At 39.1% G+C, this 23,307-nt stretch overlaps 1 long non-coding RNA gene across 3 annotated transcripts; it reads right to left on the reverse strand.

The window, feature by feature from the left end:
* Positions 1-972: 972 nt before the first annotated feature.
* LOC146701755 (uncharacterized) lies at positions 973-4,059 on the reverse strand. Of its 3 annotated transcripts, none has more exons than XR_014922229.1 (5): positions 3,775-4,059; positions 3,296-3,331; positions 2,785-2,937; positions 2,330-2,420; positions 973-1,723 (listed from the first exon to the last, which is right to left on the reverse strand). It is a non-coding gene; the product is annotated as an uncharacterized LOC146701755 (long non-coding RNA). The 3 variants fall into 3 exon arrangements; XR_014922228.1 differs by having other exon boundaries at positions 3,296-3,359; XR_014922227.1 differs by having other exon boundaries at positions 3,296-4,059.
* Between the last annotated feature and the right edge of the window lie 19,248 nt (positions 4,060-23,307).

Here is a 23,307-nt window from a genome sequence, read left to right on the forward strand (position 1 = left end):
GAAATACACATTTTCGAAAGGCAAACAAAGGTTCCCAAGTTGTTGCCAGCCATCTCTATGACTGGGGCCATAGCTAGTGTACTGCTTTCACTGATGCTTTTACAAAGTCATGAAAGTCAAATAGAGTATTAAGTTTTATTACTTAACAAGAAAACATTTGATAAGACATTTTTTGCAGTACTATGTATTATTTATTTGTCTTCCCATAACAGATTTTGTACACTGAAAAAAATATGTTGTTGGATTTACTTAATTCAATGGTGGACATTTGTTGCACACAGATGTTTTGCTTTGGCAGCAACTTAAACCATTGAGTTAAATTAACACAATTTATTCATGTTCAATAAACCTGTGCAATTTGTGTTGATAAAATGTGACTTAAACATGTTTTGATGAAGTAATTTGAGCTCTTGGAATATTTTAATCCTTCACAATTTTCTCACGTTATCCCAACACGATTCAATAACTTTTACCCAATACTACTTGGTCACTTAAATACTACATGTTATCTTCAAATTACATTTTGCTATTATATTCTAGTATCAAATACACAATTTTCAAATGGAGGCCTTATAACAGATTATATTGTTCTCTTCCAAGATGGTTGCTGGCATCCACCAGTAACCTTTCAAAACAACATGTCTAATTTCACTGCAGTAGGTAAAGAATTAAACTGACATTACTCCTCTACTGAATCTATATAAATCAACAGTTAAATAATGTCAGTTCTTCCGTGTTCTCTGGAATCAATCGCAGCAAAGAAATTAGACTCTTTCTTTTGAAAAATGTTGGGAAAGAACAATACAAAACATTCTATTTAAGGCCTCTGACATCAAGATTCAGTTAAACAACAATTATAACTAAACAATTTGAGGTAATGTTAATTTCCATTAACATTAAATTAGGTTACTGAATTGGCAAACACCTTCCTATTAACACTACCCATTTTACCCCAATAACTAAAGAAATTAGCACTTGCAGGTCAAAAACTTTATTCAAGAGACGCAAAAATAACATTGATACAGTGACTGTCAAAAATTACAGCACTGATCATACTGTGACATCTTGGTTCAAAACAGCACACTTAGAAATATTCAACGTTCTTTACTTCAACTGAATGAAACTGAAAATACCATTTCACACGACCCATATGGGATATTTAGACTGTATAACTGTTCACGCTACATCTCTTCACTAGTAAAAGAAAGAAAAAATACAAAGAGAAATTTAAAAATGCTGCCAAACAGACAGAGAACTTGTACAGAGCAAAAGGAAAAACAAACAACAACAAAAACAGCTTGTCCTCATGGCAGTTGCAGAGTATATAAAAATGAACCCTGCGATCCGTTCCTGGAATTGAGCTTCAAAAATGCAGCAGAACAAGTGTGAGATTTAAATGTCCTCTCACCTAGAGCTGGTCACCTCACATGCATAACAGTGAGCTTCGTTGCAGGAGCAGTTTTGTCTTAGTTGTGAGCTTTTCTTGAGAGCTGAGTTGCATCCAACTCCATTACCACCCATTGAATCACCTCAAAAGTGTAGCAGAGTTGTGATGGGTAACTCATGTTGAAGGAATAAAAAAGGTCCAAACAGCATGGCTACTGCAAAGGTCACGTTATCCAGATCTTGAAGAACAACATCAGAAAAGTCATTGCCTGGCGCATCTCTGGAGACAGATGTTCATTGTGGTTTTCTCAATCTGTGCAGTGGCCTCAGTCAAGTCCTGGTTAAACACAAAACATTTCTTTAAGATTCCTTTTTAAACTCATCTCTTTTGAATCTACCAGTTCTAATGTTAGAGTAATTTAAACCAATGCAAGCAACATAGTAAATAGCTATAGCCAAAGAGTGGCCTGCCATGCTGCCATTCATGGTCTAACAGAGTTTCTAAGAGAGGGTGAAAAACATAATAATTTCAAATGCTTTACATTAGTTTTTGTTAGAAAGACACCGGCCCATCAGAAATCCAGGCTATGTCACTCAGAAGATGTTAGAATTTAGACTTTCAGCCCCACAATTTGGTTAGCTGTTGGTCAGTTGGTCTTTTTTTTTTTTTCTTTTTCAAACAAAAGCTAATATAAATATTGGTGGGATTTTCCTTTGTTCATTAGAATGACAAATTTAAAGTTTTTTCACACTGATGTGACCCCTAATACAGGGGTGGGGGTGGGGCCTCAAGGGCCGGCGGCCGAGTTCACTACCAGGCCTCATGTGAACTTCAAATTATTAAAGAGGACTACTGGTCCTAACCAGTCCAATGAGGATCAAGTGGATAACTAAATGCATTTTTAAATGTTGCAAAGCCACAATCTACTCATAAAACACTCACCATGAACTCCTGCACCAAGATGTTGCAATTGTCTTTCACACAGATGCGGAGCACTTTGATGAGGGACTCCGAGCATTAATGTCATCCTTGACTATTATAACAAAGAAAACAGAGATTTGTGAACTTTTCAGTAGCACAGAAGAAAATGATCCCAGACAAAAACTCTTGACTTTTTAAACCAGTCAACATGCAACACCAGCATCTACAAAGCAATATCAAAAGTTCCTGTTTGACATCAACTTTATGGATATATAGTTTCCAGAACATTTATTTTTAAAAAAAGATAAATTTTTCTCAGTGGGCCAGTAAATGCATGACGAAAATTATGGCATCCTTTTAGTGGAATCATTACTCACAGGTAATAGTTGACTGTTTCAATGGATGTAGCATAAAAATTTTACTGACCTAATGCAATACATATACACTTTGTAGTTAAAGAATTTTAAAGTTCTTACTGTCATAATGGCAGCTACATCCTTTAGCTTTGTGCCCTGTTCCCCCGATCACTTTGCAAACACTTTCAGCAGACTGTCAGAGAGAAACTCAGCTCCGTCAGAAACCTTGACTGTAAAGGCATGGTTGGGATGCACTGGAATGCTGCATTTTATCTGAAATGACATAAAATTATTTTGAAATAACAGCAGGCACTGTGCTTGGTTAATCAGTAATGTTTTGTTGAATAAAAACTGTGTTTCCAGATCTTATGGGATTAAAAAAAATCCAAAGATGTTTGTTTCTGATTTGCAACCCAACAACCCACAAGTTACAACCTCATTTCAGTTCAAGTGTGCATTAATGCGAGTCCAGTAATCACCTTTCTGGCAATACATACAGGTATAAGTTAAACCTATGGCAGATTTTGGATTTCTCAGTTGTATTAATAGGGTGAGTATGCATGCACCTAATAATTATAAAAAACCCATTATAATTAAGTTACAGAAACGAAAATAGAATATACTTTCTTACCATAACACCTTGAACCCACAATCCATCAGCTGACTCCTGGTGAAATGCAGAATAGAGGTCGTCTCTCAATGTGCAGCAAAAAAAAACAAAAACAAAAGGACAGCAGGTGAGGCCAGGAGGGGTAGGGATGTAAGCTAGCATAATGCCGCTGATGATATTAGCTAAAGCTGTTCAATGTCCAAAATCTCACTAACACCATGGTGCAGTAAATACACAATGTAACTGAAGAGTCAGTTGGCAAATCTATTCACACAGAAAACCAAATTATGTTATGAGTGCCTCGTAATTAGGTTTAATGTGATATTACGGCTCTTGTGCCAAAGACAAATTCAAATGAAAAAGCGCCAATTCTTTGACAACAGATAAAACAGCAAATAAGCTAACGGCTCTTTTTTAGCATGTTACATGGCGACACTCTAGACGTTTAACTACATTTGTCTGAAATATGGTAAATATTAATTCAAAAAATCAAGACATACCAAAAACGTAGAGTTGGCTGCTCGACTTGACTGAGATGGATGCCTTTTTTAAACCACGATCCAAAGCCCGCGAGATGAAATCACGCGTGGTTTCACGAGATTTAACGTTGCTATCTTATTGACTTACTTCACCTGAACATGATATGAACAATTTAATACACCCTTTCTGCATATCATGTAGTTTTTACACTATATAGTTACATTTAACTTTAAAACATGAGGCAATTGTGTTAAATACATGCAAGATGCTTACATAAATCCAAGAGATGGCCAGTCCCTTTTTTTCAGTGTACTTTTTACTTTGAGAATTCCAAGTTTTATTAATGACTTGGGCAAAACCAGGTCATTACGATTAAATACGATTTCCCTTTATGTAAAAACCAAAAAATATACACCAGAAGTCTAACCAAGTGACAGCATCTAACTAGTTAGCAGGATTGTTTATAGTACCGCAGTGAAAGTCAAATACAGAAAGCACCATCTATTGTTTTATAGAAAAGAAGAGGAAAGAGCTATATCATTTAGTATCCAACTGTTACCCAGACAGTAAGAAGTGAAAAAGTCCAATATGTCAAAAGACTAGACTTGACATTTTCAGCCTGTTTTGAGAATCTACTCCATGAGCTAATCTTTGGATTGCTGAGCAGTGCTGAGAATGCAGAAGAATTCACAACACGGCTTTCTTGTTCAGCATTAGCATACAGCATCATGCCACCATATTGCCCCAACTGTGTCACTGTGTTTGTAGATTACTGAACATTTGCATAAAAATAAATATGACTGCAAATGCACAGACTGCTATTTTCCCCTCACGTAAAAGATCATCCCGCCGCTATGACAAATCCTGTGCTTTGTTCAGTGACCCTGTGGGGTCAATTACATTTGCTGCGAGACACAAAAGAGTGCGTCAGGTTCACAAGACCGTACTGCTGGCATGTTGATCGATGGTAGGGATGCTTATCAGCCACACTGTGTTACAGATGCCTAATTGCAATTGATCTCTTCTGCTGTACCATTAATTGTAAATCCTCTCTCAATCACAAACTCCACACTACACATGTTGTACTCTAAAACTAAAACTTAATTTATCAGTGGACTCCACATTGGTTTTCAATATGACTGGGCCGTGGCAGATTGCACTGCAGCTAAGAGACAGACTTGGTCAGAGTGTTGAGCTGCGCAGCTGTATGTGTCTGGATGGCTTAAAGGTCAAGGTTGATAACTAACAGCTCTCATCAAGATGTCAAGTCACTAAGCCCTGTTGTCAAAACACAACATTGCAAACCCAATCAAATTTAATAAAATAATTGATGTTTTCATTCTTGTTAGCACCTCTGCACTGCTCCAGGTATGTTAATCAGTGGTCTACCACTTTAATATCGATAGAAAATTTCTTTACAATGAATCTTTTTAACATTCATTGCCTGCAACAGTTAAATGCAGCCTTTGCTGCTATTTTGAATTTTCTATTAGCACCACTTTAATCCTTCGTATTCCATGACTTTACAGTAGGCCAAGAATTCCCTCATCTTACAGATCTATTTAGAATGAAGAAACAGTCTATCTGACATTAATGTTTAATCATTAATTACCTTCTCAGAGAGGAGGTACAGTGTACTTTTAGACTTTACAATAAGTCCTCTAAACCTCGTAAGACCTAACCCATTAAAAAAAAGCCAGAAAATTCAGATTTTTTGGAACTCAGATGTTTATTAACCTTTACAACAAAATCCCAATTTTTTTATTATATATTTAATATATATTTATTGTATCATATTTGATACATTATGCGTTTTCGTTACTTTTTGTTAACAAAAATGTTAATTTTAGACAAAAAAAAGAGTTTTGTCCTTAACATTTTGAAATTATGGCAAATATTGGTCATGTTGATGAGATAGAGGTCTCAGAAACTCATGTTTCAAATATGACACAAAGGGCATTATAGGGTTAACTAACACATATAATTATCAATAGTGATTCAAAGCTATTTAACAACAAAAACGCTTACTGCAAACTAGCCTTTATACACTATACATTTAGTGACAGCTTGCAAATGTTGACATGCCCACATCTACATAATAAAAATCCACCAAAGCAGGGTACAGCTTATTGTGCTGACATTAGTTTTAGAGTTTTTAAATAGCCTACATAGTGCCCCTATGGTCTCAGTAAGTAAGCAAAGTATTAAATATCAGGGAAGTGTAATTGGTAGACACAATCTAGTTTTGACACCTTACGTCATATAGCACTGTTTCATTTCCTACTAGTATAAATTGGTAAAGGGTATGTTATATAGCTGTTAGTATGTAGTAGACACTCAGTATATATGTATTTAGCATTGACTTGCATCACTTTATTGTAAATGAAACTGACTTCTTAGCCACTAAGGTGAATAGAGATTTTGTTAATCTTGCACAAAAATGTGTAGCAGCTAAAATGAAAGGAATGGCACAAAAATTTAAATAAATGATTAATCATATGATTAATTTCCCTGTTTTAAATGACATGCTAAATTATGCAAACATTATTTAAGAAACTGTCTTCTCCTTTCCCCCTCTTTTTAATGCTATACTCTAAACACCTTCATCCAATGAAACACTTATGCAAAGCTTTATTGGAATAAACATAATACTAAAAAGGATGACAGGCAGTGTGCCGCTATAAGGCTAACAGCTATGACGCACCCTCTTCCCTCTGGCAACAGTGTGTACATAACTAAACAGCACATTCTCTGTCATGGTCCGGGTGAGCACGGGGTTTTTCCACTCCGCTGGGTTCTACCTTCAGGCAGAGACTCCAATCAGCTTCCACACCTGGTTCCAATCAAGTCACCTGCATATAAGACCAGCATTCACAACAGACCTCTGCCAGATCTTCTGCTAACCCATGTCAGTGCTAGGCTGCGAACCCCTTGTGAGAACCCTCAACTACTGCTTTTCCCTCACCGTGTTTTTCTTTGTCATAGGACCCACCTGGCAGTCACGTTTCCCGAACTACTCTCATCTCCGCCTGGACGCTGGTTCTGTCATCTGGTTTCTTCCTCTCCACCATCGGACTACACCTGCCTGCCTCCCTGCCAAGTCCCTCACTCCACGCATATTCTGGATCCTCTCTGGACACTCCTCACCCGGAACCCCCTGGACACCCCTTCCTCGCATGACACTTTAAACCTGCAACGCTGACTGCGTACCTCCATCCAAGCCGCTGCCCCTTTTTCCATCCGTGAAATCCAGCACCTAGCCATAGCACTCAGTTTCATGTTCACAGTTTGGCCTCACAGTTCACAGTTCATAGCATTTCATAATTCATAGCATTCATAGTCTCCTGTTGTGTAATTTCACTAGACACTTGTAAATAAAGCACTGTGTTCACGCCCGTTTGCCTCCCTCTGTGTCTGCATTTGAGTCCACACCCACAGCCGGGCCCTCTCGGCCGTAACATTCTCAGCAGCATGGAGAGGCTTGCCCAAAGGATAAACTCCTCCAGGAAGCCTTGAAAGAAATTGGTTATTAAATAAGGCAGACCAGAGATAAAGATGTCAGCAGTAATAATGCTTTTCATTTTGACTCTGATCTTATTTGTTCAGAAGGGAGGGTGAACTATGCAGTCTCACTGAGTTGACACAAGGGTTTCTCCTACTGCTAGGAGACCGATCTGTCAGCAGATACACGCCAATGCCGTCTTTGTCGTCTGCGCTGGTGAGGGCAAACTAATATAGTGGAACTGCAGATGTGGCACTTTCTGCCTAATACTGTTAATACTCCATACATGCACTCAGACGGGCCCGAAAGGATACAGAAACCACCGCCGCTGATTTATACAGGCTGTGGCAGTTACTGAGTGTATGTACTTTGCTGCCTTACGCATCCCAATGGCAGTGAGGAAAGGGACATGCTGTACAGTAGATTCAGACCATTTGGTTATCCTTCTGTCAACAATCGAGAGCCCAGTCCGCTCTCGCTAAATTCGTCTTTGATAGTGTCAAGTGTATTTCTGGTACCACAAAATGAGCATCTGTTAGTAATGAGAGAATATCAAAGAAAAAATGTTTTTTTTCCCAAAAAAATAAATCAGCCTCGTCTGGAATACAATTTTAATACCGTGAATTAGATAAACATACAACATTAAAGGCACATAATGGAATCCACCTGGAGACACGAGTGCTTGGGGAGGAAACCAATTAAAGAGATCAAAATAATTAAGAAAATTAGCATAAGTGTTGAGGAAGTTCTTTGAAAAAGTTAACAAATAGGAACACAGCAGCAAAGAGAGTGTAACCAGTTAATTATTTATTGTCATTTTCAGGGCTACAATAAACCAGACTGCCTCAGCCTTTTTAAACATGAATGGTCAATGGCCATTGTCTTATATAAACACAATAAATTTGGTCAGTGTGAGGATGACAGATTGGATAAGTGTACTGATATTTGGACAAATTACACCTTCAGCATGTTTTGCTTATGCAAACATTCGTTGTCCTAGTTAATTACATCAATCAAGCAGCATAAAAGAACAAATCTGTAATAAGTGCAATCTGATTTTTCTCCACATTGTACCAGACACCATAAGCAGACACAGTGTGAAAACAATGAGGAAAAATTAAGACATGATTAGACTGTTTTCTATCAATTTGAGCTGATCACAATAAAAACACCCCCCCCCAATCTAAACAGATTGGATTATGTTTATATACACTGCTAGTATGCAAATAGAATTTTGGGCGCCCTACATTTAATAATAAGTGAACCTTACCGTCAGTGAGCTTGTGTGAGCTCACATGCATGCACGAAACAAACAAAGCAGGGACCAAAAGAGTCTAAAAAATCCACAGGGAACGCGTAAGCACGCCAGGCTGCTTTTAGAAAGCAAATCAAGAGTACAAAAAAATACCATTATTATTTCCTGTGAGGTCTTTTGACACTTTAAGACTTAGAGATGGACCGATCCGATATTACGTATCGGTATCGGTCCGATACTGACCTAAATTACTGGATCGGATATCGGAGAAAAATAAAAAATGTAATCCGATCCATTAAATATCACGAAAGCACCTCACAAAACTTGCAACACGCCGTAACTCACCTCAGAACGTTAGCACGTTGGAGCAGTATGCATCACGTGATAGAGCGGCTGTGACATTTGTGACCTGTCGGTGGTCTGGATAGCATTTGGAGCTTCGCTAGCAACCCGGCATTTCATCTCCGACAAAGTTATCCCCGAGAGAAGTAAAGCAAGTGTGTAAGTCCATCTCTGAATGTTTGTAAAGCATTCCTGCGTTAAGCTTAACAAGCGACTGCCTCTTCTTGCTGCTACTTCAATCATGAAACTGCTTAACGATCAGCTGATCATTGGCCCACTTTGCACCAGAAAGAGGAAACCAGCGGCTGAACAACAGCAGCGCTTGATAAGCTGTTGTTAGAATGTATTTATTATTACTTTCTACTCGAGGATCTTTTGTAGCTGACGGCTGGTAACTGTGCAGGGGCGGATCTAGCAAAGTTTAGCCAGGGGGGCCGATAGGGCATTAACAGGGAAAAGAGGGCACAAAGACATACTTTTCTTTCTTATTCTCATTTAAAATGTCTAGCTTTTAATAAATAATTATCTGACACCCAAAGTTTTAATTTGATGTAAAATGAATAGAAGTCAATTACTGTATATAGTAACTATTAAGTCTAATATACCCTAGTAAGCTATAGTACTTTTTCCTTTGGGAAGGTACCATCTGTGCAGTCTGCAATTTTGTTGAAGAAAGATGTTGAATCTATTTAATATTTCTTGAAAAATAATTGATTTCTGTGCATTTTTTTTTTCACACTGCATCAAATTAAGGTTGATTACGTCGATTAAGCATCATGAGGTGGAGCGTGAGGGGTGGTTCCCTATTTTTTATTTATTTATTTTTGTTGTTCCTGGGAGTTGGAACCCTATTAATTAGGTTGCTTAATATTTACGCTAAGTACTCTTTAAAATACCAGAATAGGGAGGATGGTGTAGGTTTATTAGATTGATCAGTATTGCTGAACTATGAAATTTTTTTTTTCTTGCATACAGGTATAACAGAATAGCTTTAGTGTAGTTGTTGTTTTAAACTTGAGTATGAACTTATACAAAATGCAGCAAGATATTTAAAAAAACCCCAGTTTTGTTGATTAAAAAACACTATATCGGATTCATATCGGTATCGGCAGATATCCAAATTTATGATATCGGAATCGGTATCGGACATAAAAAAGTGGTATCGTGCCATCTCTATTTAAGACCTAACCTGCTTTCTAAAGGCAAAATGAAAGAGACTAAAATCAACCTAAAAGTATAGATGTTGAGGAAAGTCATTGAAACTGTTATTTAATGCATTTTTACATGATTTCTTAGTTTGTTTGTTTTTATTCCTTTAAATTCAAAGCTTTTTTGGTTTAGTTTTGTGTATGGTGGGGGTTACCGCACACACTACTCTACATTTGACTCATTTAATAAGTAAATGTATTCATTAAATGAACATGAGGCAAAATAAACATAATGAAATCAGGACCACTGAAGATGGAGGACACTTAAAAGTAGGCCAGGCATTATCTCTGCAGCAGACAGCCACCTACAGGGTGTGCTCGTTAATCAGTCACTGACATGCAGGCTGGGTGGAGTTCAATAATATAATAAATAAATAAATAAATATAACTCTTAGACATTTCACTGTGGATATGAGAACATACCGCGATAGGCAATGTGTAAAAAAAACTGGAAAAGTAAACATAACTGACTGTAGAACAGGATAATTATGTTAAACATTTATACTGTGCTTTAATTACTTTTGGGCACAACAAGCATCAGTCTATATTTTTTTGGGGAAAAACACCACAACGCAACAAATGATCCGGTCTGCGTTCAGTTTAAAGCCCTCTCTTTAGAGGGGTTATCAACTTTTCATACCTTGCTTTCTGTTGTCGTTACAACTGGCGCCCAGTGCACAAGACATGCACCGATCTCTGTTTACGTTGTAGATGATGAGGTAATTCTCTTTAGTTCTTGCAAATAGCTTTAGGGGTCAAAGCTCCAGCAACAAAGCTCCAGAAGTATATATAACAACTTTATGCCTGGTTGGAAATACTGGTGGTTTCTCCATATTTTGTGGCCAGACAGGTACTGTGCAAAGGTCTTGCTTAAAAGTTATATCATAATGCAATTTATCTAAAAGAATATTCAAAGTCAACACAGCCCTGTGGTTATAGCTACAACTGAGAACATCAGACGTGTTATTTTTAGGTGTTTTCAGTGAATCTGAGGGCGTTATCAAGTCTGCTACATTAATTTAATAGTATGTTTAGAACCATATAAATGAAATGTATTGCTCTCTCAGCCTGTACCCTTGTATTACCACATGGTGGTAACAAATTACTTCAATATGATCAATTTTTTGAAACAAAAAACACACCCCGTTCAGGAAATTCACTAGAAATGTGGGAGAGTGTTAATATCAAGATCCATATTTGTGGTCTGTCAAGAGAAATAAAAGTTCTTTGGGGGATCAATGGGCTTTGATCAGTGGTTGTTGATCAATGGTCATGACAATTTGTATATTACCTCCCAGCCCATTGTTCATTCAGTGTGTTGGTTTAAGTCATTGTACAATGTACTGTTAATAAGATTGGGGAAACCTGCTGTTAGCTGAGACTGAAGAAGTCACTTGGATGAGTGACGAAACATTTCTCCCATTGAAAACTCTACGTCCAGATGAACAGAATCAACCTATTGGGATAAAAGCACATTAGATATGATCAAATCAATCAAATGAATCTGAATATTAACAAAAATTTAAAGCCTCAGTGTCCAAACTGAACCATTAAATATGTTTTTGGACATCTGGACATTATAAAAACTGTCATAGTAACATATACATTTTGTTTAGCACCTAGTAACAGATCTCTCTCAGCGTACTACTCCTTAACTTAAAAAGTAAAATTGTTTCAGCAAATTGCCCATAGCCTCAAAAGAAGAATAATTGGAACTTATGATATCTGGGTAAGAGAAAAAGTTTGGTCATTTAGCTCTGCCAGGTTGAAGTAAACTAATGAGATTACTTCTGCCTCTGGAGTTTCACCGCCTCTGAGAAAAGTTTATATAACTGAAACTCCAAATTGCTTAATGCAAGGAAACTACAGCTCATTGTCTCTTCGGGGCTCGCCTCTGCTCTGTCCTCCTCACAGCCAAACTTGATTTCTCTCTTTATGTCACTGCCACTAAAACATGCCAATCAATATGGGTTTCATAAATGTAGAAAGATGTTATAACCGCAGATCATCTGAAAATGTTTTTTCTTTAAACATGGGGCTATTTATTTCATGCTATTTCATTAGTAACTGTTTGCTTCTCCTGTAGTTAATTCAGACTGACAGTAATGGCTTGGCTGTTTATGATGCAATTAACAGATAACTTTAACTGTTTACTGCTTTCTTTTGTAAATGGATCAAATGATAAAAGTTCATTTTTTAGGAAATCAACAATGCAGTTAGTCACCAAATATCTAGATATTAATAACAGAGCATGCTCAGTCCCCAGAATATTTTACCAAGTGTTTTTATTTTAAGGGCCACATCTTTGGTTGATTTATTTCACAGCTCACTGTATCGTCATAACCAGCCCAAATACACATAGGAACACATAACGACTACCTGGTTAATTTAAAAACAGCTATCTGCATATGGATATACTGGATCTCTATGCAAGGGAAAAGATGTTTGGTACTGGAAGCTTTCTGTTTTGCTTTTGGATAGTCAGCTTCTATGTCAAACTCTATTGACCAGTCACATTTTCTAGTATTTGGCTGTATGAGGGTAAAAACAACATTTAGAGATCTTTTTAAGCCCTGAAATATAAGCAATTAAATTGTGTTGTTTCCAAGGCCAAGGGACTGAAAAAGAAAATGGTTATGTGAATACTCTGCGACACTGGCAACCTGTCCTGACCTGCAGGCCCGATGACAAATGGAATAGGTTGCAACCCCTCCTACTGAAAAATTGAAAAATTAAAACAGGACAAAAGCAAATACTTGCTTTGGCAATTTGGTCTTTTATGAAATAAGTAAAAATTCGCATGGATAACTAATTTGGATAGATAAATTCAGTTAGGGTTATAATCTGTACTTCCACATGTACACAAAGCAACACAATTATGGGCTACATTGATAAACCGCTGACATATTTAAGAATTCTTTGCTTGAAACTAAAGTCTCATTTTCTTGGAGTTCTCAGATTAAGCCCCGTGTGAGGATAACTGATGTTAGATGTACAGGCGTACTAGAAATGTAACTGTATGACTCATTTATTAGTGAATTATTAGTTTTGAATGATAATAGCCTATTTTCAAAGCATGACAGACTCAATGTCTCTTTTCTCTGATGCCTAACTCTCTGAAGGAAAGGTCTTAGGACATCACAAGCAATTTGCAATGTTTTCTCGTGGGCTACAGCTCTATTTACAGGTTGTCAGGAACAATAGAGCTTAATTAAAAAGAACACAGTTATCAGCCTCATTAAGGCGGTGAATTTAGGCAAGTCAACTCAGGCATCTCATTTAATTAACTAGCCTTTACAAAGCTGCTAAGCGATGCCAAAAAAAGCGAATATCGCTGTTTTTTGGCTTTCTTTACAAAAAAGACAAAACACATACAGACAAAATCACCTGCAATAATGGTTATCTTTGTTATCTCAAGCTTGTACATCTTTATCTGTACTGGACTTTCACATTTTGCCAAAAAATATAGGTAAAGTAAATAAATCTATGTGTAATAACAGGGTCAGAGTCTACAATCACACTAGTTACTTTAGGCTGTGGTTTAGAAGCGATGCACTTTTAGAAGAAAACGTAGAACAGGTGCTTCAGGTCTCAAAAATTTGCTAATCTGGCTCTGACTTTGAAGCCAGTTAGGAGCAAAGTAACAGAAATTTTAAAAAAAAGTATTTAGCTTTAACATTTGTTTTATTTAATAACTGGCAATATTATATTTTATTCTGATGTATCTGACATTGATGGTGGCAATAAATGTTCTTCTGACTTTACTGATCTATCGCTGACTGAAATTACATGCATTTGCCATTAAATGTAGAGGCGTGCTTACTCAAGAATGAATGTTACCATTTTAATACTGTCACAATGGCAATATTTGCAGACCACTATTTAACAAGTGCAATATTTATCATGATCATGTTAGTCTAGTGTGAGGTCGTCCAATATTTATTGAGACCTTTGACATAAAATATGAAATGACTTACACAACCACGTGGTAATGCGACAGTGTTAATTGTTCTGTGATTAATCCCTTGTTAGGTGATTGCTAGGCAACATGATGATGTTAGAATATATCATGCATCATTAAAGTTTTGTGGCCATGAATTAGATCTATATGACATATATTATTGCTGTAAAAAGTATGATAGGTGCATCATTCCAGTCTGTTTAGCTTAATTAATTAAAATATCATCATATATCATGCAGAATTCTTTTTTTAGTAAATAAATTACGAGTAACTGTCAGGAAATTAAAATCATTCATCAATGCTTTTATAAAGTGCTATAGGTGCTGACGGATACAGCTGCAAATGGGTCATTTTAACTCGTTTGTGGGCGGTTGCTAGGCAACATGATGTTGTCATAATATCTAATATAAGCAAGGAGTCTTCAGAAGTTTTCTGATGACTCTGCGGTGGTTGGATGCATCAGCAGGGATGATGAGACAGAGTACCGGGCTGTGGTCGACTCCTTTGTCACGTGGTGTGAGCAGAATCATCTGCAGCTCAACGTGGCAAAGACCAAGGAACTGATCGTGGACTTCAGGAAGACCAGGAAACACTTGACCCCTGTTTCAATCCAGGGGGTCAGTGTTGACATTGTGGAGGACTATAAATACCTTGGAGTACACATTGACAATAAACTGGACTGGGCTAAAAACACCACAGCACTTTACAGGAAGGGCCAGAGTCGTCTCTATTTTTTGAGGCGACTGAGGTCCTTCAACATCTGCCAGAAAATGCTGAGGATTTTCTATGAGTCTGTGGTGGCCAGTGCGATCCTCTATGCTGTTGCATGCTGGGGGAGCAGGCTGAGGGTCGCAGATGCCAACAGACTTAATAAACTGATCCGTAAGGCCAGCAATGTTGTGGGGATGGAGCTGGACTCCCTCAAGGTGGTGTCGGAGAGGCGGATGCTGTCCAAGATAAAGACAATGTTGGATAACACCTCCCACCCACTCCATGACATGTTGGTCAGTCACAGGAGCTCGTTCAGTGAGAGACTGAGATTACCGAAAAGCACCACTGAACGACACAGGAAATCATTCCTGCCTGTGGCCATCTCCCTGTACAACGCATCCACTTAACACACTGTTTGCTGCTACAAGTACACATGTTTCTTTTCCAAATATTTATTTATAAGTGACTTATGTATGTATGTATGTATGTATGTATGTATGTATGTATGTATATATATGTATATATTGTACTATTCTTAGTTAGCGTATTGTCTGTCTTGTCTTAATGTTGGTTTAAAATGGAGCACTGTAACAAAAAATAATTTCCCCCAGGGATCAATAAAGTATTCTGATTCTGATTCTGATTCTGAAGATGTACCAGTTCGCCAGTCTTGGTCATGTAAGAGAAGTTAGATTAGATTAGATGAAACTTTATTAATCCCTCGGGTGGGTTCCTCCGGAAAATTCAGTTTCCAGTAGCAAAGCACCGAAAGAAGTTGCATGTTACAGATACATTCACAAACAATATATCTTCTGGATTATAGTAAGATGTTTGTTGTTTTCGACTTAGTTTCTAACATGTTTTAAATGCTGTAAAAAAGAATTCCCTACATATTTTTTTATGAAAGGTAACTTTATGGTGGCAGTATCAGAAAAAACAAAAGTCATCACATGACATGTATAAAAGAACTTCCCAGTATCTACTGCTGACTTTCTGTCATACTGGTAGCATTCCTTAAAAGACATAGCAGATCAACTTGTTAACCTTGACTTGATCTGTCAATAAAATGTAAAAACACCTTCCCCTCTGATGCACATAACCTTTCAAAAGGCTGTGCTAGTGCGTGACATTTCATTTAGCATCTTCTCACTGTATTAGTTGTGGTCCATGCCCTCATCTTACCCCAGTAAAGTTAATTCCTCTAACACATTACGTATACTGGATAATTCTATTGATTAAAGGGTGTTTTCAAACCTGGTTGCGCTCACTTCTTCCCTTCTGAATTAATCAATGCACTCACCTCAGTAGGACACGGAGGTGACAGTGGTAACACAACCCAGTCAATTGCCCCCCCACCCACCCCCCACTCGTTGACCAACACTCACCTCATTGAACCTGCCACAAGCCTTAGGTGTAAAGAGAGAAAAGATGTGAAGATTGAAACAAAGGAGCAAGACTGGGAGTGCACTGCACACAGGCCGTTTTAATTACACATCCCCAAATGATAATCCTCAGCTCCCAGAACTCAATGAGCTTTTTGTTCTCAGCTATCAGTTTTGTTTCTGTCTAACCTTGAGTCACTGTAATTATACATTAAGTTTCCTATGAAGGCCCAGCGGCGTAGTGTTGCTGCTAAAATGTGGGTCATGGGTGTTTTGTGTTCTTTTCTTTAATCTAAAATATATTTAAGGGAGACAGGGGCCAGACAGGAAACAGCTCTACATCACCCAGTGGGATGCCTGTCTGCTATAGCCACAGGGTGCGGTTGGGTGATTTATACTACAATACCAATGGCTGTGATGGTAATATACTACAGGTAATTGAAAAGAAAATTGAATTAGGTCAACAGAAGCAGTGACAGTCACTGGATGTCACACAAAGGCTTTACAACTACAACATAATTCTGCCACACTTGCTCCATTAAGTATCTGCTGCCAATTCTAATATCAGGTGACTAGATAATTGTCGCTATATTTCATTTAGACTTAACACACCCTGAAACTGTAGCTCAACCCACTGTGATACACATACAATAGCACTGATAAGGTATGTTACAAGTTGTCTACTTGTATAATGTGAGATAAGACCTTATCTCTCAAGTCTCTCTCCGCTGCTGTGCGGAGGATACCAGCGCATGGCATGAACTGTCACAATGTACTGACATCAGGGCCAGAGAGCAGCGAGTCTTGGCCCATGCTGAATCAGACTTCACTGCCTCTGGTGCCCCACCCCCACTACCCCTATGTACCATCCTATCACAATGAAAAAGGAGTAAAGAAACTGGTTCAAATCCAGTTTGTTTAAAAACTACTGTATACAGGTTCAGGGGTACCTTTACCAGAGCCTCTCTTTAAAATGAAGTTGATGTTTTTTGTAACTCAGAATAACTAAAGTGATGATAAGGAATTACCAATAGTAATAAAAATAGTAAAACAGAGACACACAATTAGTGCTGGTTTTTGGAAAAACAAGCCACATAATATTGCATTATAGTACTCAGATTACTTTTTTGTTGTAACAAATAAAGTACAAACACCTTATTAAGTAAGTCTTGTTACGGTTATTGTCATAATTTATAATAATAATTATTATTATTATAATGATATATATATATACATATATATATATATATATATATATAAAAAAAAAAACACCCAGCACGCCCCTGCGGGCGGTTTATCCTTCAAGCTCGGGTCCTCTACCAGAGGCCTGGGAGCTTGAGGGTCCTGCGCAGTATCTTAGCTGTTCCCAGGACTGCGCTCTTCTGGACAGAGATCTCCGATGTTGTTCCCGGGATCTGCTGGAGTCACTCGCCTAGCTTGGGAGTCACCGCACCTAGTGCTCCGATTACCACGGGGACCACCGTTACCTTCACCCTCCACATCCTCTCGAGCGCTTCTCTGAGCCCTTGGTATTTCTCCAGCTTCTCGTGTTCCTTCTTCCTGATATTCCTGTCATTCGGAACCGCTACATCGATCACTACGGCCGTCTTCTTCTGTTTGTCTACCACCACTATGTCCGGTTGGTTAGCCACCACCATTTTGTCCGTCTGTATCTGGAAGTCCCACAGGATCTTAGCTCGGTCATTCTCCACCACCCTTGGGGGCATCTCCCATTTTGACCTCGGGACTTCCAGGTTATACTCGGCACAGATGTTCCTGTACACTATGCCGGCCACTTGGTTATGGCGTTCCATGTATGCCTTGCCTGCTAGCATCTTGCACCCTGCTGTTATGTGCTGGATTGTCTCTGGGGCATCTTTACACAGCCTGCACCTGGGGTCTTGCCTGGTGTGATAGACCCCAGCCTCTATGGATCTTGTGCTCAGAGCTTGTTCTTGTGCTGCCATGATTAGTGCCTCTGTGCTGTCTTTCAGTCCAGCTTTGTCCAGCCACTGGTAGGATTTCTGGATATCAGCCACCTCCTCTATCTGCCGGTGGTACATACCGTGCAGGGGCCTGTCCTTCCATGATGGTTCCTCGTCTCCATCCTCTTTCTTGGGTTTCTGCTGCCTGAGGTATTCACTGAGCACTCGGTCAGTTGGGGCCATCTTCCCAATGTATTCTTGGATGTTCGTTGTCTCATCCTGGACTGTGGTGCTGACACTCACCAGTCCCCGGCCCCCTTCCTTCCGCTTAGCGTACAGCCTCAGGGTGCTGGATTTGGGGTGAAACCCTCCATGCATGGTAAGGAGCTTTCTTGTCTTTATGTCAGTGGCTTCTATCTCCTCCTTTGGCCAGCCTATTACCCCAGCAGGGTACCTGATCACGGGCAGGGCGTACGTGTTGATGGCCCGGATCTTGTTCTTACCATTCAGCTGACTCCTCAGGACTTGCCTGACCCTCTGCAGGTACTTGGTGGTTGCAGCTTTTCTAGCGGCCTCTTCATGGTTCCCATTCGCCTGTGGGATCCCCAAGTACTTGTAACTGTCCTCTATGTCTGCAATGTTGCCTTCTGGTAGTTCAATCCCCTCAGTTCTGACTACCTTCCCTCTCTTTGTTACCATCCGACTACACTTCTCCAGTCCGAACGACATTCCAATGTCATTGCTGTATAGCCTGGTAGTGTGGATCAGTGAATCGATGTCTCGTTCACTCTTGGCATACAGCTTGATGTCATCCATGTACAGGAGGTGGCTGACAACTGCTCCGTTCCGTAGTCGGTATCCGTAGCCAGTCTTGTTAATGATCTCACTGAGGGGGTTCAGGCCTATGCAGAACAGCAGTGGGGACAGAGCATCTCCTTGGTAGATCCCGCACTTGATGGTGACTTGTGCTATGGGCTTGGAGTTGGCCTCTAGTGTTGTACGCCACATCCCCATTGAGTTCCTGATGAAGGCTCTTAGGGTCCCATTGATCTTGTACAGTTCTAGGCATTCCAGTATCCAGCTGTGGGGCATTGAGTCATAGGCCTTCTTGTAATCAATCCAGGCAGTGCACAGGTTGGTCAGTCTGGTCTTGCAGTCTCGGCTGATTGTTCTGTCTACCAGTAGCTGGTGTTTTGCGCCTCTGGTATTCTTGCCAATTCCTTTCTGTGTCCCGCTCATGTATTGACCCATGTGCCTGTTCATCTTAGCCGATATGATGCCTGACAGGAGCGTCCATGTAGTACTGAGGCAGGTTATTGGTCGGTAGTTGGAGGGGACCGGTCCCTTCTTGGGGTCCTTGGGGATCAGGACCGTCCGACCTTCGGTTAGCCATTCCGGGTGTCTCTCGTTAACTAGCAGCTGGTTCATTTGTGCTGCCAGACGCTCGTGGAGTGCAGTCAGCTTCTTCAGCCAGTAGGCGTGAACCATGTCGGGCCCTGGTGCTGTCCAACTCTTCATACTGGAGACCCTTTCTTGGATATCTGCCACTGTGATGGTTACTGGACCCTGTTCAGGGAGGTCGCTGTGGTCAGCCCTCAGATCCTCTCCACTGATGAGATATATATATATATATATATATATATATATATATATATATATAAAATAATATAAATATAAAATTCATTTTGTTATAAAAAGAATAGAAAATGCATGATGCAAGTTATTGACGTATTCAAATTATCTTGAATTTGATGAATAATATAATATTCTTATCTTCTGTTCATTTTCAGCAATGCAGAAGGTTAAGGCACCCTTCTAGTTTGCAGTCCATTTCTATTTAGTTTTATTTATATAATGTCAATTCACAGCATCAGTTGCCTCAAGGCACTTATACACCATATTAGAGAGAAGATGAGCCCATCAGGCACTTGGTGACCATGAGAAGGAAGAACACCCTTTTAACAGGAAGAAACCTGTTAAAAGGGGCAGTCGTCCTTGTTAACTCGTCAAGGACAAAACACATTAGTCTGAGAAGATTAACAGCACCTGGTGGCATATAAATGAATCAGGAGTGAAAAGAGGTGAGTGGAGAAGAAATATTCCATGCATCATGGGAAGCACCCAGCAGCCTCGGTCTGCTAAGGTTCCAGGGTCGCTTGTTCCAGCCTGAACGAAAAGCTTTATCATAAAGCTGATTTTTAAACCTAATCTTAGAACTAGAGAGGGTTTCTGTCTCCTGAATCCAAACTGGGACTCTAATTCTAATCTAATTTGCATGCTGAAGGACATATGCTGATCGGAAATAACTCCAACATTCCTCACGCAGTTACTGGAGCCCATCCAGAGTAAATATCTTGTTAGACACATGTTACTGAGATTTATAAGACAAAGTAATACAAAATACAATAGCTTCAGTTTTGTCTGATTTTCCAAGTAATAAATTACAGGCCTTCATATCTCAATTAGTCAGTTAGTTATATGTAGTTCAGGTAACTAACCTGAGTCATCTGGTCTCACCAGAAGCAAATTTACCCACAGTGTACATTAATGCAATGCTTTTAATCATACAAATACAGCACTTTAACTATCACGCACGCTCATGTGCTGAGGACAGTTTTGGGGGTTCAGTAACTTCAACCTGAACCGCAGCCAAGATGCACATGATTTATGGGAAGGATACATGCTGCTAGACAAGTATTAAATCAAAGATGTTAAATGGAAGAATGAGCTATGACGGGGGTTAAAGTGAGATTTGGTCGTTGAGGAACCCAAAGAACAGGTGTAGCAGTGGAGTGTGGGGGAAAAAAATACTTAGACATATGTCACATAATAATTTGTTTTATGAGCACCAGTACATTTTTCATTATGCGCAGACTGGAATCAACTGACCTGTGCCACTACTCCACTCTTCACTGATCTCTGTATATTAAACAACAGAATTCAAGATGTAAGCAGCTGTTTAACAACCTATATTCTGGATATTTTCTCTTTGGATTTCTAGCCACTGGACACTATAAAGCTCCAGTGGCTTTATAGAAAAAGGATCAGCTTTATATAACACAATATGCATAATTCATGTCTGCTACCACTGATGTAATTGATACTTGATTAACCTTAGAATGAACACCAAAGAGTGCATCAGTGCGTAACTGTGAACTTTGCAACAGTCCTACAAGCTAACTTCTTTAGCCTGCACAAAACTGCCAAGCATTTTTATGGGGTTGGGGTTGTAAGGTTTGATTTTACACTTTTCTTTTGTTAAATTTTCACTTTCTGAACAGTCCTTAGCTTTAAAAATAATCTGTTATTTGTTTACGCTCGCTCCTCTTCTGTAGCTAGTTATATGCAAAGTACAGCAAATGCAACTTCATAGTCTGCACAATTAAGGCATCACAGGCATAAGGGGAAAAGGGAGATGTGCTGAAGGTGTAAGATGGCCATGAGATATCATTATTTTCTTATTACTGAGCAAATATCGACCATGCCGGGACTGAAACCAAAACAAGGCTGCAGTAGAAAAAAAAGAACAAAAAATGAAAATGACTTATTAATTGGTCCACATTAACCCCTGGCTACTACTGACTCTTAAGCACTTCTAACTGCCCATTTAAAAGTTGTATTTTGTTTTTTTCAAATTCACTTGAACAGGTTTTCTTAAATTCATCTAATGGAGACGGCAGTCAGAGGAGTATGAAACAAGGGTATTGTGCTTGGGAAAAACATAACACAGCTGACAGGTTTCTTATTTTACTTAAATTGGTGTCAAAGCTTGTTTTACACACTTTGCTAAAATCCTCTGGTGAGAAAAAGCTATGAAAATTTGCACTTTTTGCTTTTATGGAGTTTGAATTACTGGAGTAGCTCTACAGCTTGGACGGCACAGCGTTGCAGGAATGCAAAAGTTTATTTTCCTGTACCTTAACAATAACATTTTGTATTTTGAATTGAATCACATTACTATAACACAACCCCGCGACAGCCTATCTAGATAAATTTAGCTTCCACGATTTCAAGACGCTTCAGTAGACATTTCTTCTGTCTGAAATAAAAGCAAAATGTGGCTTTATTGGAGTACACACCTGCTACTCAGTTCGTGTACATCATAATAGTCTTGTGAGAATATTGACAGAACTCAGCCAAAATGAGAACATTACCTTTATGCAGCAAAATGCCGGATTATTACAGCGGTTTTTAGCTCCATCAAATAAAAGTCCACAGCTGCCACAGTAGAAGGGAAATGAAAATATAATATGCATTGCTTTCATTCACCCAATTATTTCCTCACATGTGGAAGGTGGTAATATGAAATGTTCCTGTAACAGCTGGGTCACAGTCTTTTTGCTGCATGTTGAATATATTCATGATCTGACCACAAGATGCTAATCTCTCCCTCTGTGATGTCTTATATCCTCTCTGTCTTGCATTGAGCAGTGGTGAGGCTGATCACTGTGGACACTTTTGTTTGAAGGGAAACAGGAGAGGAGACAGGAGTGACACAACCGTGGCCTCCTGCTGAGAAAAGAGAGGAGGCAAAGCACGAGGAAAGGACAGCAAGTAGATAAATAGACTAATCTAATTTGTTACTTCAGTCAAATGTATCCCAAATCCTCCTCCGTGGTTCTCTGTCCCAACCATTGGTGGATGATGCTAAAGTGTTTGGGCAGGAAGGGACACAACTGGGAGAGAGTTCGCCCAGAGGAAGTTCAACACTGTCCCACGGTCCTCTCTGACACATCGCACGGTTCTTTATTATGCATTTCAAACCTTTGCCCATCCCCATGCTGCAATGAAATGCATATACTTATGCAAATCAAAGACTTCTGAATAACCTAGGAAATTACTGTAATAATATATTGATAGTAATATATCGCCAATGGAAATTGAAATGGAGAGATGTTGTCTCATTGGACCAGAAACCAAAAGTACAGATCAATTTAAAATGGCAAATGACTGTGCTCCCTAAGCCCATTTCTAAGAAGCGAGTAATAGATCTCTGATCATAGGCTATTACAGCCTGGTCAGGCTGAAGCTGGGCTGCCTGTGGAATACAGAGAGCTCTCCTTGACTTTTACATCAGAAAGATGCCTCAGAGAAAGTCCTCTGAGCCGTTGGCACCATAGATCTCTAGGGCCACACCACAGGAGGAGTACAGTCAAGTCTTTGGTTTCATCTTTCTCTCTGGTCTTTATTAACCGCGCCAGGATTCTAAGTCAGAGAGTCCTGCTGAGCTCACTGATGCTAATCACACGTTGCTGTTTCATATAGTA

Source organism: Copadichromis virginalis, linkage group LG9 (genome assembly GCF_057382275.1).
Source record: "Copadichromis virginalis isolate Kocher_CV1m ecotype Utaka linkage group LG9, C_Virginalis_male_GT1.1, whole genome shotgun sequence".
In the NCBI taxonomy this organism is placed as follows: domain Eukaryota; kingdom Metazoa; phylum Chordata; class Actinopteri; order Cichliformes; family Cichlidae; genus Copadichromis; species Copadichromis virginalis.